Below are 13,934 nucleotides of genomic sequence, written 5' to 3'. Positions count from 1 at the left end.
AAACCTTTATCTCTGCCCCTCTATCATGATTTGTTGAAGATGCTGTGATTTCCCGCTTTACCGATTTACTGCGATTTAGCCAACTTCAGGCAATTAGTGCAAGCAACGGACAATAGATCTTATCGATAATTTACAGAAACTGTTGACATTGTTTTTGATAAGGGTGCTTGGAAAAAAAAGTCCAAAAATGTATCCACCTCGCAAAGACACTTGTCAGAAAAGGGGCTTGATCCCACGTCTCCAAGAGAGACTGTGACCTGAATACAGCACCTTAGACCACCCGGCCATCCTGACACTCTCGACACCAGACTGATGGCTCAATTTCCAGCTTATAAACCAAAATGAGTGCCATGTACTGAGTGAATGTAATTTAATGTCCTCTGTATTTTCAATTCCAGACCTTCCTGCTCAGGGAAACAGTGGGATCTGAAGCTGATGAAGGAGAGAGGATGGATCATCCTGACAGTGGACCCTGTGGTGACTGCTACTAATTCTCAATCATCTACTACATGGGGTGTGGACTTGCAGAATTTTGAGCCAGTGCATATGGCCGGTGGTGACTGCTACTAATTCTCAATCATCTACTACAGGGGGTGTGGACATGCAGAATTTGGAGCCAGTTCAAGATTCAGATCAGGAGGTGGCTGGCTCCATACCAATCAACTCAGTGCCTCTGAGACAAGGACTTGAACGGTACAGTTTGAGTCCTCGACCGCCATGCTCAACGCGGCTGCAAGGATTCGGGGTGGATTGACTGAATGTGGTATTTATTGTTGTGTACTATTCTTGTATACTGGATTAGTATAGTATCTTTTTTTTGAGCAGCTATGTTTGTTTTGTATTGGTTAAGGAGAAATGTTGTGTTCGTCATGGGCACGCCCATGATGCACACCAAGGGAGGTAGGGAGTGTTAGTCTCCCCCGAGTTTTGGAGTTGGATGGTAGGTGCGGTGATGTGGAATCGGAGAGAATAAAAGGTAGGGGAAGGTGTTCCTCGTGGCCAAAGACTCCATATTATTCTTTGTGTATTTATTAAAACTTCTCTGCAAAACAGGCACTCTGTGTGCACGAAGCAACACCCCCACCCCTCCCATCCCCTGAATACAGAAGTTAAAAACCAGCTCTGATTGGGACGCTGGGGACCCTGGTGCCACTGAACCTTCTGCACTGTGAACCTGCTGAACTATTGACAGCTGCGCTTTGATATGTAGGGTCGAAACCTTTATCTCGGCCCCTCTATCACGATTTGTTGAAGATGCTGTGATTTCCTGCTTTACCGATTTACTGCGATTTAGCCAACTTCAGGCAATTAGTGCAAGCAACGGAAAATAGATCTTATCGATAATTTACAGAAACTGTTGACATTGTTTTTGATACGGTGCTTTGGAAAAAAAAGTCAAAAAATGTATCCACCTTGCAAAATACACTTGTCAGAAGTGGGATTTAAACCCACACCTCCAAGGGAGGCTGCGACCTAAACGCAGCGCCTTAGACCACTCGGCCATCCCGACACTCTGCACACCTCGCTCATGGCTCAATTTCGAGCGTATAAACCAAAATGACTGCCATGTACTGAGTGAATGTTGTTTAATGTCCTCTGTGTTTTCAATTCCAGACCTTCCTGCTCAGGGAAACAGTGGGATCTGAAGCTGATGAAGGAGAGAGGATGGATCATCCTGACAGTGAATCCGGTGGTGACTGCTACTAATTCTCAATCATCGACTACATGGGGTGTGGACATGCAGAAGTTTGAGCCAGTGCACATGGCCGGTGGTGACTGCTACTAATTCTCAATCATCTACTACAAGGGGTGTGGACATGCGGAATTTGGAGCCAGTTCAAGATTCAGATCAGGAGGTGCCTGGCTCCATACCAATCAACTCAGTGCCTCTGAGACAAGGACTTGAACGGTACAGTTTGAGTCCTCGACCGCCATGCTCAACGCGGCTGCAAGGATTCGGGGTGGATTGACTGAATGTGGCATTTCTTGTTGTGTACTATTCTTGTATACTGGATTAGTATAGTATCTTTTTTTTGAGCAGCTATGTTTGTTTTGTATTGGTTAAGGAGAAATGTTGTGTTCGTCATGGGCACGCCTATGATGCACACCAAGGGAGGTAGGGAGTGTTAGTCTCCCCCGAGTTTTGGAGTTGAATGGTAGGCGCGGTGACGTGGAACTGGAGAGAATAAAAGGTCAGGGAAGGTGTTCCTCGTGGCCAATGACTCTATATTATTCTCTGTGTATTTATTAAAACTTATTTGCGAAACAGGCACCGTGTGTGCACGATGCAACACACCCCTCCCATGCCCAGAATACAGAAGTTAAAAACCAGCTGTGATTGGGATGCAGGGGACCCTGGTGCCACTGAACCTTCTGCACTGTGAACTTGCTGAACTATTGACGGCTGTGCTTTTGATATGTAGGGTCGAAACCTTTATCTCGGCCCCTCTATCACGATTTGTTGAAGATGCTGTGATTTCCTGCTTTACCGATTTACTGCGATTTAGCCAACTTCAGGCAATTAGTGCAAGCAACGGACAATAGATCTTATCGATAATTTACAGAAACTGTTGACCATGTTTTTGATAAGGGTGCTTGGAAAAAAAAGTCCAAAAATGTATCCACCTCGTAAAGACACTTGTTAGAAGAGGGGTTTGAACCCACGTCTCCAAGGGAGACTGTGACCTGAATGCAGCACCTTAGACCACCCGGCCATCCTGACACTCTTCACACCAGACTGATGGCTCAATTTCCAGCTTATAAACCAAAATGAGTGCCATGTACTGAGTGAATGTTATTTAATGTCCTCTGTATTTTCAATTCCAGACCTTCCTGCTCAGGGAAACAGTGGGATCTGAAGCTGATGAAGGAGAGAGGATGGATCATCCTGACAGTGGACCCTGTGGTGACTGCTACTAATTCTCAATCATCTACTACATGGGGTGTGGACTTGCAGAATTTTGAGCCAGTGCATATGGCCGGTGGTGACTGCTACTAATTCTCAATCATCTACTACAGGGGGTGTGGACATGCAGAATTTGAAGCCAGTTCAAGATTCAGATCAGGAGGTGCCTGGCTCCATACCAATCAACTCAGTGCCTCTGAGACAAGGACTTGAACAGTACAGTTTGAGTCCTCGACCGCCATGCTCAACGCGGCTGCAAGGATTCGGGGTGGATTGACTGAATGTGGTATTTATTGTTGTGTACTATTCTTGTATACTGGATTAGTATAGTATCTTTTTTTTGAGCAGCTATGTTTGTTTTGTATTGGTTAAGGAGAAATGTTGTGTTCGTCATGGGCACGCTCATGATGCACACCAAGGGAGGTAGGGAGTGTTAGTCTCCCCCGAGTTTTGGAGTTGGATGTTAGGTGCAGTGATGTGGAATCGGAGAGAATAAAAGGTAGGGGAAGGTGTTCCTCGTGGCCAAAGACTCCATATTATTCTTTGTGTATTTATTAAAACTTCTCTGCAAAACAGGCACTGTGTGTGCACGACGCAACACCCCCACCCCTCCCATCCCCTGAATACAGAAGTTAAAAACAAGCTCTGATTGGGACGCAGGGGACCCTGGTGCCACTGAACCTTCTGCACTGTGAACCTGCTGAACTATTGACAGCTGCGCTTTTGATATGTAGGGTCGAAACCTTTATCTCGGCCCCTCTATCACGATTTGTTGAAGATGCTGTGATTTCCTGCTTTACCGATTTACTGCGATTTAGCCAACTTCAGGCAATTAGTGCAAGCAACGGAAAATAGATCTTATCGATAATTTACAGAAACTGTTGACATTGTTTTTGATACGGTGCTTGGGAAAAAAAAGTCCAAAAATGTATCCACCTCGCAAAATATACTTGTCAGAAGTGGGATATGAATCCACACCTCCAAAGGAGACTGCGACCTAAACGCAGCGCCTTAGACCACTCGGCCATCATGACACTCTTCACACCTCGCTCAGGGCTCAATTTCGAGCGTATAAACCAAAATGAGTGCCATGTACTGAGTCAATGTTGTTTAATGTCCTCTGTATTTTCAATTCCAGACCCTCCTGCTCAGGGAAACAGTGGGATCTGAAGCTGATGAAGGAGAGAGGATGGATCATCCTGACAGTGAATCCGGTGGTGACTGCTACTAATTCTCAATCATCGACTACATGGGGTGTGGACATGCAGAAGTTTGAGCCAGTGCACATGGCCGGTGGTGACTGCTACTAATTCTCAATCATCTACTACAAGGGGGTTGGACATGCAGAATTTGGAGCCAGTTCAAGATTCAGATCAGGAGGTGCCTGGCTCCATACCAATCAACTCAGTGCCTCTGAGACAAGGACTTGAACGGTACAGTTTGAGTCCTCGACCGCCATGCTCAACGCGGCTGCAAGGATTCGGGGTGGATTGACTGAATGTGGCATTTCTTGTTGTGTACTATTCTTGTATACTGGATTAGTATAGTATCTTTTTTTTGAGCAGCTATGTTTGTTTTGTATTGGTTAAGGAGAAATGTTGTGTTCGTCATGGGCACGCCTATGATGCACACCAAGGGAGGTAGAGAGTGTTAGTCTCCCCCGAGTTTTGGAGTTGGATGGTAGGCGCGGTGACGTGGAACCGGAGAGAATAAAAGGTCAGGGAAGGTGTTCCTCGTGGCCAATGACTCTATATTATTCTCTGTGTATTTATTAAAACTTATCTGCGAAACAGGCACTGTGTGTGCACGATGCAACACACCCCTCCCATGCCCTGAATACAGAAGTTAAAAACCAGCTGTGATTGGGACGCAGGGGACCCTGGTGCCACTGAACCTTCTGCACTGTTAACCTGCTGAACTATTGACAGCTGCGCTCTTGATATGTAGGGTCGAAACCTTTATCTCTGCCCCTCTATCACGATTTGTTGAAGATCCTGTGATTTCCAGCTTTACCGATTTACTGCGATTTAGCCAACTTCAGGAAATTAGTGCAAGCAACGGACAATAGATCTTATCGATAATTTACAGAAACTGTTGACATTGTTTTTGATACGGGTGCTTGGAAAAAAAAAGTCCAAAAATGTATCCACCTCGCAAAAGACACTTGTCAGAAGGAGAATTCGAACCCACGCCTCCAAAGGAGACTGCGACCTGAACGCAGCGCCTTAGATCACTCAGCCATCCTGACACTCTTGACACTGCACTGATGGCTCAATTTCCAGCTTATAAACCAAAATGAGTGCCATGTACTGAGTGAATGTTGTTTAATGTCCTCTGTATTTTCAATTCCAGACCTTCCTGCTCAGGAAAACAGTGGGATCTGAAGCTGATGAAGGAGAGAGGATGGATCATTCTGACAGTGAATCCGGTGGTGACTGCTTCTAATTCTCAATCATCGACTACTTGGGGTGTGGACATGCAGAAGTTTGAGCCAGTGCACATGGCCGGTGGTGACTGCTACTAATTCTCAATCATCTACTACAAGGGGTGTGGACATGCAGAATTTGGAGCCAGTTAAAGATTCAGATCAGGAGGTGCCTGGCTCCATACCAATCAACTCAGTGCCTCTGAGACAAGGACTTGAACGGTACAGTTTGAGTCCTCGACCGCCATGCTCAACGCGGCTGCAAGGATTCGGGGTGGATTGACTGAATGTGGTATTTCTTGTTGTGTACTATTCTTGTATACTGGATTAGTATAGTATCTTTTTTTTGAGCAGCTATGTTTGTTTTGTATTGGTTAAGGAGAAATGTTGTGTTCGTCATGGGCACGCCTATGATGCACACCAATGGAGGTAGGGAGTGTTAGTCTCCCCCGAGTTTTGGAGTTGGATGGTAGGCGCGGTGACGTGGAACCGGAGAGAATAAAAGGTCAGGGAAGGTGTTCCTCGTGGCCAATGACTCTATATTATTCTCTGTGTATTTATTAAAACTTATCTGCGAAACAGGCACCGTGTGTGCACGATGCAACACACCCCTCCCATGCCCTGAATACAGAAGTTAAAAACCAGCTGTGATTGGGACGCAGGGGACCCTGGTGCCACTGAACCTTCTGCACTGTTAACCTGCTGAACTATTGACAGCTGCGCTCTTGATATGTAGGGTCGAAACCTTTATCTCTGCCCCTCTATCACGATTTGTTGAAGATGCTGTGATTTCCCGCTTTACCGATTTACTGCGATTTAGCCAACTTCAGGAAATTAGTGCAAGCAAAGGACAATAGATCTTATCGATAATTTACAGAAACTGTTGACATTGTTTTTGATACGGGTGCTTGGAAAAAAAAAGTCCAAAAATGTATCCACCTCGCAAAAGACACTTGTCAGAAGGAGGATTCGAACCCACGCCACCAAAGGAGACTGCGATCTGAACGCAGCGACTTAGACCACTCGGCCATCCTGACACTCTTGACATTGCACTGATGGCTCAATTTCCAGCTTATAAACCAAAATGAGTGCCATGTACTGCGTGAATTTTGTTTAATGTCCTCTGTATTTTCAATTCCAGACCCTCCTGCTCAGGGAAACAGTGGGATCTGAAGCTGATGAAGGAGAGAGGATGGATCATCCTGACAGTGAATCCGGTGGTGACTGCTACTAATTCGCAATCATTGACTACTTGGGGTGTGGACATGCAGAAGTTTGAGCCAGTGCACATGGCCGTTGGTGACTGCTACTAATTCTCAATCATCTACTACAAGGGGTTTGGACATGCAGAATTTGGAGCCAGTTCAAGATTCAGATCAGGAGGTGCCTGGCTCCATACCAATCAACTCAGTGCCTCTGAGACAAGGACTTGAACGGTACAGTTTGAGTCCTCGACCGCCATGCTCAACGCGGCTGCAAGGATTCGGGGTGGATTGACTGAATGTGGCATTTCTTGTTGTGTACTATTCTTGTATACTGTTTTAGTATAGTATCTTTTTTTTGAGCAGCTATGTTTGTTTTGTATTGGTTAAGGAGAAATGTTGTGTTCGTCATGGGCACGCCTATGATGCACACCAAGGGAGGTAGGGAGTGTTAGTCTCCCCCGAGTTTTGGAGTTGGATGGTAGGCGCGGTGACGTGGAACTGGAGAGAATAAAAGGTCAGGGAAGGTGTTCCTCGTGGCCAATGACTCTATATTATTCTCTGTGTATTTATTAAAACTTATTTGCGAAACAGGCACTGTGAGTGCACGATGCAACACACCCCTCCCATGCCCAGAATACAGAAGTTAAAAACCAGCTGTGATTGGGATGCAGGGGACCCTGGTGCCACTGAACCTTCTGCACTGTGAACTTGCTGAACTATTGACGGCTGTGCTTTTGATATGTAGGGTCGAAACCTTTATCTCTGCCCCTCTATCACGATTTGTTGAAGATGCTGTGATTTCCTGCTTTACCGATTTACTGCGATTTAGCCAACTTCAGGCAATTAGTGCAAGCAACGGACAATAGATCTTATCGATAATTTACAGAAACTGTTGACATTGTTTTTGATAAGGGTGCTTGGGAAAAAAAGGCCAAAAATGTATCCACCTCGTAAAGACACTTGTTAGGAGAGGGGTTTGAACCCACGTCTCCAAGGGAGACTGTGACCTGAATGCAGCACCTTAGACCACCCGGCCATCCTGACACTCTTGACACCAGACTGATGGCTCAATTTCCAGCTTATAAACCAAAATGAGTGCCATGTACTGAGTGAATGTTATTTAATGTCCTCTGTATTTTCAATTCCAGACCTTCCTGCTCAGGGAAACAGTGGGATCTGAAGCTGATGAAGGAGAGAGGATGGATCATCCTGACAGTGGACCCTGTGGTGACTGCTACTAATTCTCAATCATCTACTACATGGGGTGTGGACTTGCAGAATTTTGAGCCAGTGCATATGGCCGGTGGTGACTGCTACTAATTCTCAATCATCTACTACAGGGGGTGTGGACATGCAGAATTTGAAGCCAGTTCAAGATTCAGATCAGGAGGTGCCTGGCTCCATACCAATCAACTCAGTGCCTCTGAGACAAGGACTTGAACGGTACAGTTTGAGTCCTCGACCGCCATGCTCAACGCGGCTGCAAGGATTCGGGGTGGATTGACTGAATGTGGTATTTATTGTTGTGTACTATTCTTGAATACTGGATTAGTATAGTATCTTTTTTTGAGCAGCTATGTTTGTTTTGTATTGGTTAAGGAGAAATGTTGTGTTCGTCATGGGCACGCCCATGATGCACACCAAGGGAGGTAGGGAGTGTTAGTCTCCCCCGAGTTTTGGAGTTGGATGTTAGGTGCGGTGATGTGGAATCGGAGAGAATAAAAGGTAGGGGAAGGTGTTCCTCGTGGCCAAAGACTCCATATTATTCTTTGTGTATTTATTAAAACTTCTCTGCAAAAAAGGCACTGTGTGTGCACGACGCAACACCCCACCCCTCCCATCCCCTGAATACAGAAGTTAAAAACCAGCTGTGATTGGGACGCAGGGGACCCTGGTGCCACTGAACCTTCTGCACTGTGAACCTGCTGAACTATTGACAGCTGCGCTTTTGATATGTAGGGTCGAAACCTTTATCTCGGCCCCTCTATCACGATTTGTTGAAGATGCTGTGATTTCCTGCTTTACCGATTTATTGCGATTTAGCCAAGTTCAGGCAATTAGTGCAAGCAACGGAAAATAGATCTTATCGATAATTTACAGAAACTGTTGACATTGTTTTTGATACGGTGCTTGGGAAAAAAAAGTCCAAAAATGTATCCACCTCGCAAAATACACTTGTCGGAAGTGGGATTTGAACCCACAACTCCAAGGGAGGCTGCAACCTGAACGCAGCGCCTTAGACCACACAGCCATCCTGACACTCTTCACATCTCCCTCATGGCTCAATTTCGAGCGTATAAACCAAAATGAGTGCCATGAACTGAGTGAATGTTGTTTAATGTCCTCTGTATTTTCAATTCCAGACCTTCCTGCTCAGGGAAACAGGGGGATCTGAAGCTGATGAAGGAGAGAGGATGGATCATCCTGACAGTGAATCCGGTGGTGACTGCTACTAATTCTCAATCATCGACTACATGGGGTGTGGACATGCAGAAGTTTGAGCCAGTGCACCTGGCCGGTGGTGACTGCTACTAATTCTCAATCATCTACTACAAGTGGTGTGGACATGCAGAATTTAGAGCCAGTTCAAGATTCAGATCAGGAGGTGCCTGGCTCCATACCAATCAACTCAGTGCCTCTGAGACAAGGACTTGAACGGTACAGTTTGAGTCCTCGACCGCCATGCTCAACGCGGCTGCAAGGATTCGGGGTGGATTGACTGAATGTGGCATTTCTTGTTGTGTACTATTCTTGAATACTGGATTAGTATAGTATATTTTTTTTGAGCAGCTATGTTTGTTTTGTATTGGCTAAGGAGAAATGTTGTGTTCGTCATGGGCACGCCTATGATGCACACCAAGGGAGGTAGGGAGTGTTAGTCTCCCCCGAGTTTTGGAGTTGGATGGTAGGCACGGTGACGTGGAACCGGAGAGAATAAAAGGTCAGGGAAGGTGTTCCTCGTGGCCAATGACTCTATATTATTCTCTGTGTATTTATTAAAACTTATCTGCGAAACAGGCACCGTGTGTGCACGATGCAACACACCCCTCCCATGCCCTGAATACAGAAGTTAAAAACCAGCTGTGATTGGGACGCAGGGGACCCTGGTGCCACTGAACCTTCTGCACTGTGAACCTGCTGAACTATTGACAGCTGCGCTCTTGATATGTAGGGTCGAAACCTTTATCTCTGCCCCTCTATCACGATTTGTTGAAGATGCTGTGATTTCCCGCTTTACCGATTTACTGCGATTTAGCCAACTTCAGGAAATTAGTGCAAGCAACGGACAATAGATCTTATCGATAATTTACAGAAACTGTTGACATTGTTTTTGATACGGGTGCTTGGAAAAAAAAAGTCCAAAAATGTATCCACCTCGCAAAAGACACTTGTCAGAAGTGGGATTCGAACCCACGCCTCCAAAGGAGACTGCGACCTGAACGCAGCGCCTTAGACCACTTGCCATACTGACACTCTTAACACTGCACTGATGGCTCAATTTCCAGCTTATAAACCAAAATGAGTGCCATGTACTGAGTGAATTTTGTTTAATGTCCTCTGTATTTTCAATTCCAGACCCTCCTGCTCAGGGAAACAGTGGGATCTGAAGCTGATGAAGGAGAGAGGATGGATCATCCTGACAGTGAATCCGGTGGTGACTGCTACTAATTCGCAATCATCGACTACTTGGGGTGTGGACATGCAGAAGTTTGAGCCAGTGCACATGGCCGGTGGTGACTGCTACTAATTCTCAATCATCTACTACAAGGGGTGTGGACATGCAGAATTTGGAGCCAGTTCAAGATTCAGATCAGGAGGTGCCTGGGTCCATACCAATCAACTCAGTGCCTCTGAGACAAGGACTTGAACGGTACAGTTTGAGTCCTCGACCGCCATGCTCAACGCGGCTGCAAGGATTCGGGGTGGATTGACTGAATGTGGTATTTCTTGTTGTGTACTATTCTTGTATACTGGAATAGTATAGTATCTTTTTTTTGAGCAGCTATGTTTGTTTTGTATTGTTTAAGGAGAAATGTTGTGTTCGTCATGGGCACGCCTATGATACACACCAAGGGAGGTAGGGAGTGTTAGTCTCCCCCGAGTTTTGGAGTTGGATGGTAGGCGCGGTGACGTGGAACCGGAGAGAATAAAAGGTCAGGGAAGGTGTTCCTCGTGGCCAATGACTCTATATTATTCTCTGTGTATTTATTAAAACTTATCTGCGAAACAGGCACCGTGTGTGCACGATGCAACACACCCCTCCCATGCCCTGAATACAGAAGTTAAAAACCAGCTGTGATTGGGACGCAGGGGACCCTGGTGCCACTGAACCTTCTGCACTGTGAACCTGCTGAACTATTGACAGCTGCGCTCTTGATATGTAGGGTCGAAACCTTTATCTCTGCCCCTCTATCACGATTTGTTGAAGATGCTGTGATTTCCCGCTTTACCGATTTACTGCGATTTAGCCAACTTCAGGAAATTAGTGCAAGCAACGGACAATAGATCTTATCGATAATTTACAGAAACTGTTGACATTGTTTTTGATACGGGTGCTTGGAAAAAAAAAGTCCAAAAATGTATCCACCTCGCAAAAGACACTTGTCAGAAGTGGGATTCGAACCCACGCCTCCAAAGGAGACTGCGACCTGAACGCAGCGCCTTAGACCACTTGCCATCCTGACACTCTTAACACTGCACTGATGGCTCAATTTCCAGCTTATAAACCAAAATGAGTGCCATGTACTGAGTGAATTTTGTTTAATGTCCTCTGTATTTTCAATTCCAGACCCTCCTGCTCAGGGAAACAGTGGGATCTGAAGCTGATGAAGGAGAGAGGATGGATCATCCTGACAGTGAATCCGGTGGTGACTGCTACTAATTCGCAATCATTGACTACTTGGGGTGTGGACATGCAGAAGTTTGAGCCAGTGCACATGGCCGGTGGTGACTGCTACTAATTCTCAATCATCTACTACAAGGGGTGTGGACATGCAGAATTTGGAGCCAGTTCAAGATTCAGATCAGGAGGTGCCTGGCTCCATACCAATCAACTCAGTGCCTCTGAGACAAGGACTTGAACGGTACAGTTTGAGTCCTCGACCGCCATGCTCAACGCGGCTGCAAGGATTCGGGGTGGATTGACTGAATGTGGTATTTCTTGTTGTGTACTATTCTTGTATACTGTTTTAGTATAGTATCTTTTTTTTGAGCAGCTATGTTTGTTTTGTATTGGTTAAGGAGAAATGTTGTGTTCGTCATGGGCAAGCCTATGATGCACACCAAGGGAGGTAGGGAGTGTTAGTCTCCCCCAACTTTTGGAGTTGGATGGTAGGCGCGGTGACGTGGAACCGGAGAGAATAAAAGGTCAGGGAAGGTGTTCCTCGTGGCCAATGACTCTATATTATTCTCTTTGTATTTATTAAAACTTATCTGCGATAGAGGCACTGTGTGTGCACGATGCAACACACCCCTCCCATGCCCTGAATACAGAAGTTAAAAACCAGCTGTGATTGGGACGCAGGGGACCCTGGTGCCACTGAACCTTCTGCACTGTGAACCTGCTGAACTATTGACAGCTGCGCTCTTGATATGTAGGGTCGAAACCTTTATCTCTGCCCCTCTATCACGATTTGTTGAAGATGCTGTGATTTGCCGCTTTACCGATTTACTGCGATTTAGCCAACTTCAGGAAATTAGTGCAAGCAACGGACAATAGATCTTATCGATAATTTACAGAAACTGTTGACATTGTTTTTGATACGGGTGCTTGGAAAAAAAAAGTCAAAAAATGTATCCACCTCGCAAAAGACACTTGTCAGAAGTGGTATTCGAACCCACGCCTCCAAAAGAGACTGCGACCTGAACGCAGCGCCTAGACCACTCGGCCATCCTGACACTCTAGACACTGTATTGATGGTACAATTTACAGCTTATAAACCAAAATGAGTGCCATGTACTGAGTGAATGTTGTTTAATGTCCTCTGTATTTTCAATTCCAGACCTTCCTGCTCAGGGAAACAGTGGGATCTGAAGCTGATGAAGGAGAGAGGATGGATCATCCTGACAGTGGATCCTGTGGTGACTGCTACTAATTCTCAATCATCTACTACATGGGGTGTGGACATGCTGAATTTTGAGCCAGTGCACATGGCCGGTGGTGACTGCTACTAATTCTCAATCATCTACTACAAGGGGTGTGGACATGCAGAATTTAGAGCCAGTTCAAGATTCAGATCAGGAGGTGCCTGGCTCCATACCAATCAACTCAGTGCCTCTCAGACAAGGACTTGAACGGTACAGTTTGAGTCCTCGACCGCCATGCTCAACGTGGCTGCAAGGATTCGGGGTGGATTGACTGAATGTGGCATTTCTTGTTGTGTACTATTCTTGAATACTGGATTAGTATAGTATCTTTTTTTTGAGCAGCTATGTTTGTTTTGTATTGGTTAAGGAGAAATGTTGTGTTCGTCATGGGCACGCCTATGATGCACACCAAGGGAGGTAGGGAGTGTTAGTCTCCCCCGAGTTTTGGATTTGGATGGTAGGCGCGGTGACGTGGAACCGGAGAGAATAAAAGGTCAGGGAAGGTGTTCCTCGTGGCCAATGACTCTATATTACTCTCTGTGTATTTATTAAAACTTATCTGCGAAACAGGCACCGTGTGTGCACGATGCAACACACCCCTCCCATGCCCTGAATACAGAAGTTAAAAACCAGCTGTGATTGGGACGCAGGGGACCATGGTGCCACTGAACCTTCTGCACTGTGAACCTGCTGAACTATTGACAGCTGCGCTCTTGATATGTAGGGTCGAAACCTTTATCTCTGCCCCTCTATCACGATTTGTTGAAGATGCTGTGATTTCCCGCTTTACCGATTTACTGCGATTTAGCCAACTTCAGGAAATTAGTGCAAGCAACGGACAATAGATCTTATCGATAATTTACAGAAACTGTTGACATTGTTTTTGATACGGGTGCTTGGAAAAAAAAAGTCCAAAAATGTATCCACCTCGCAAAAGACACTTGTTAGAAGTGGGATTTGAACCCACGCCTCTAAAGGAAATTGCGACCTGAACGCAGCGCCTTAGACCACTCGGCCATCCTGACACTCTTGACACTGCACTGATGGCTCAATTTCCAGCTTATAAACCAAAATGAGAGCCATGTACTGAGTGAATGTTGTTTAATGTCCTCTGTATTTTCAATTCCAGACCTTCCTGCTCAGGGAAACAGTGGGATCTGAAGCTGATGAAGGAGAGAGGATGGATCATCCTGACAGTGGATCCGGTGGTGACTGCTACTAATTCTCAATCATCTACTACATGGGGTGTGGACATGCTGAATTTTGAGCCAGTGCACATGGCCGGTGGTGACTGCTACTAATTCTCAATCAT

The 13,934-nt window shown here is 45.8% G+C and overlaps 1 non-coding gene across 1 annotated transcript; it reads right to left on the bottom strand.

The window, feature by feature from the left end:
* Positions 1–1,427: 1,427 nt before the first annotated feature.
* Positions 1,428–1,510, bottom strand: TRNAL-UAG (transfer RNA leucine (anticodon UAG)). Its single transcript has one exon. It is a non-coding gene; the product is annotated as a tRNA-Leu (tRNA).
* Positions 1,511–13,934: the final 12,424 nt, after the last annotated feature.

This window comes from Pleurodeles waltl, unplaced genomic scaffold, assembly GCF_031143425.1.
Source record: "Pleurodeles waltl isolate 20211129_DDA unplaced genomic scaffold, aPleWal1.hap1.20221129 scaffold_39, whole genome shotgun sequence".
In the NCBI taxonomy this organism is placed as follows: Eukaryota; Metazoa; Chordata; class Amphibia; order Caudata; family Salamandridae; genus Pleurodeles; species Pleurodeles waltl.
The sequence above is the reverse complement of the archived record's forward strand: the minus strand, read 5'-3'. Positions and strand labels throughout refer to the sequence as shown.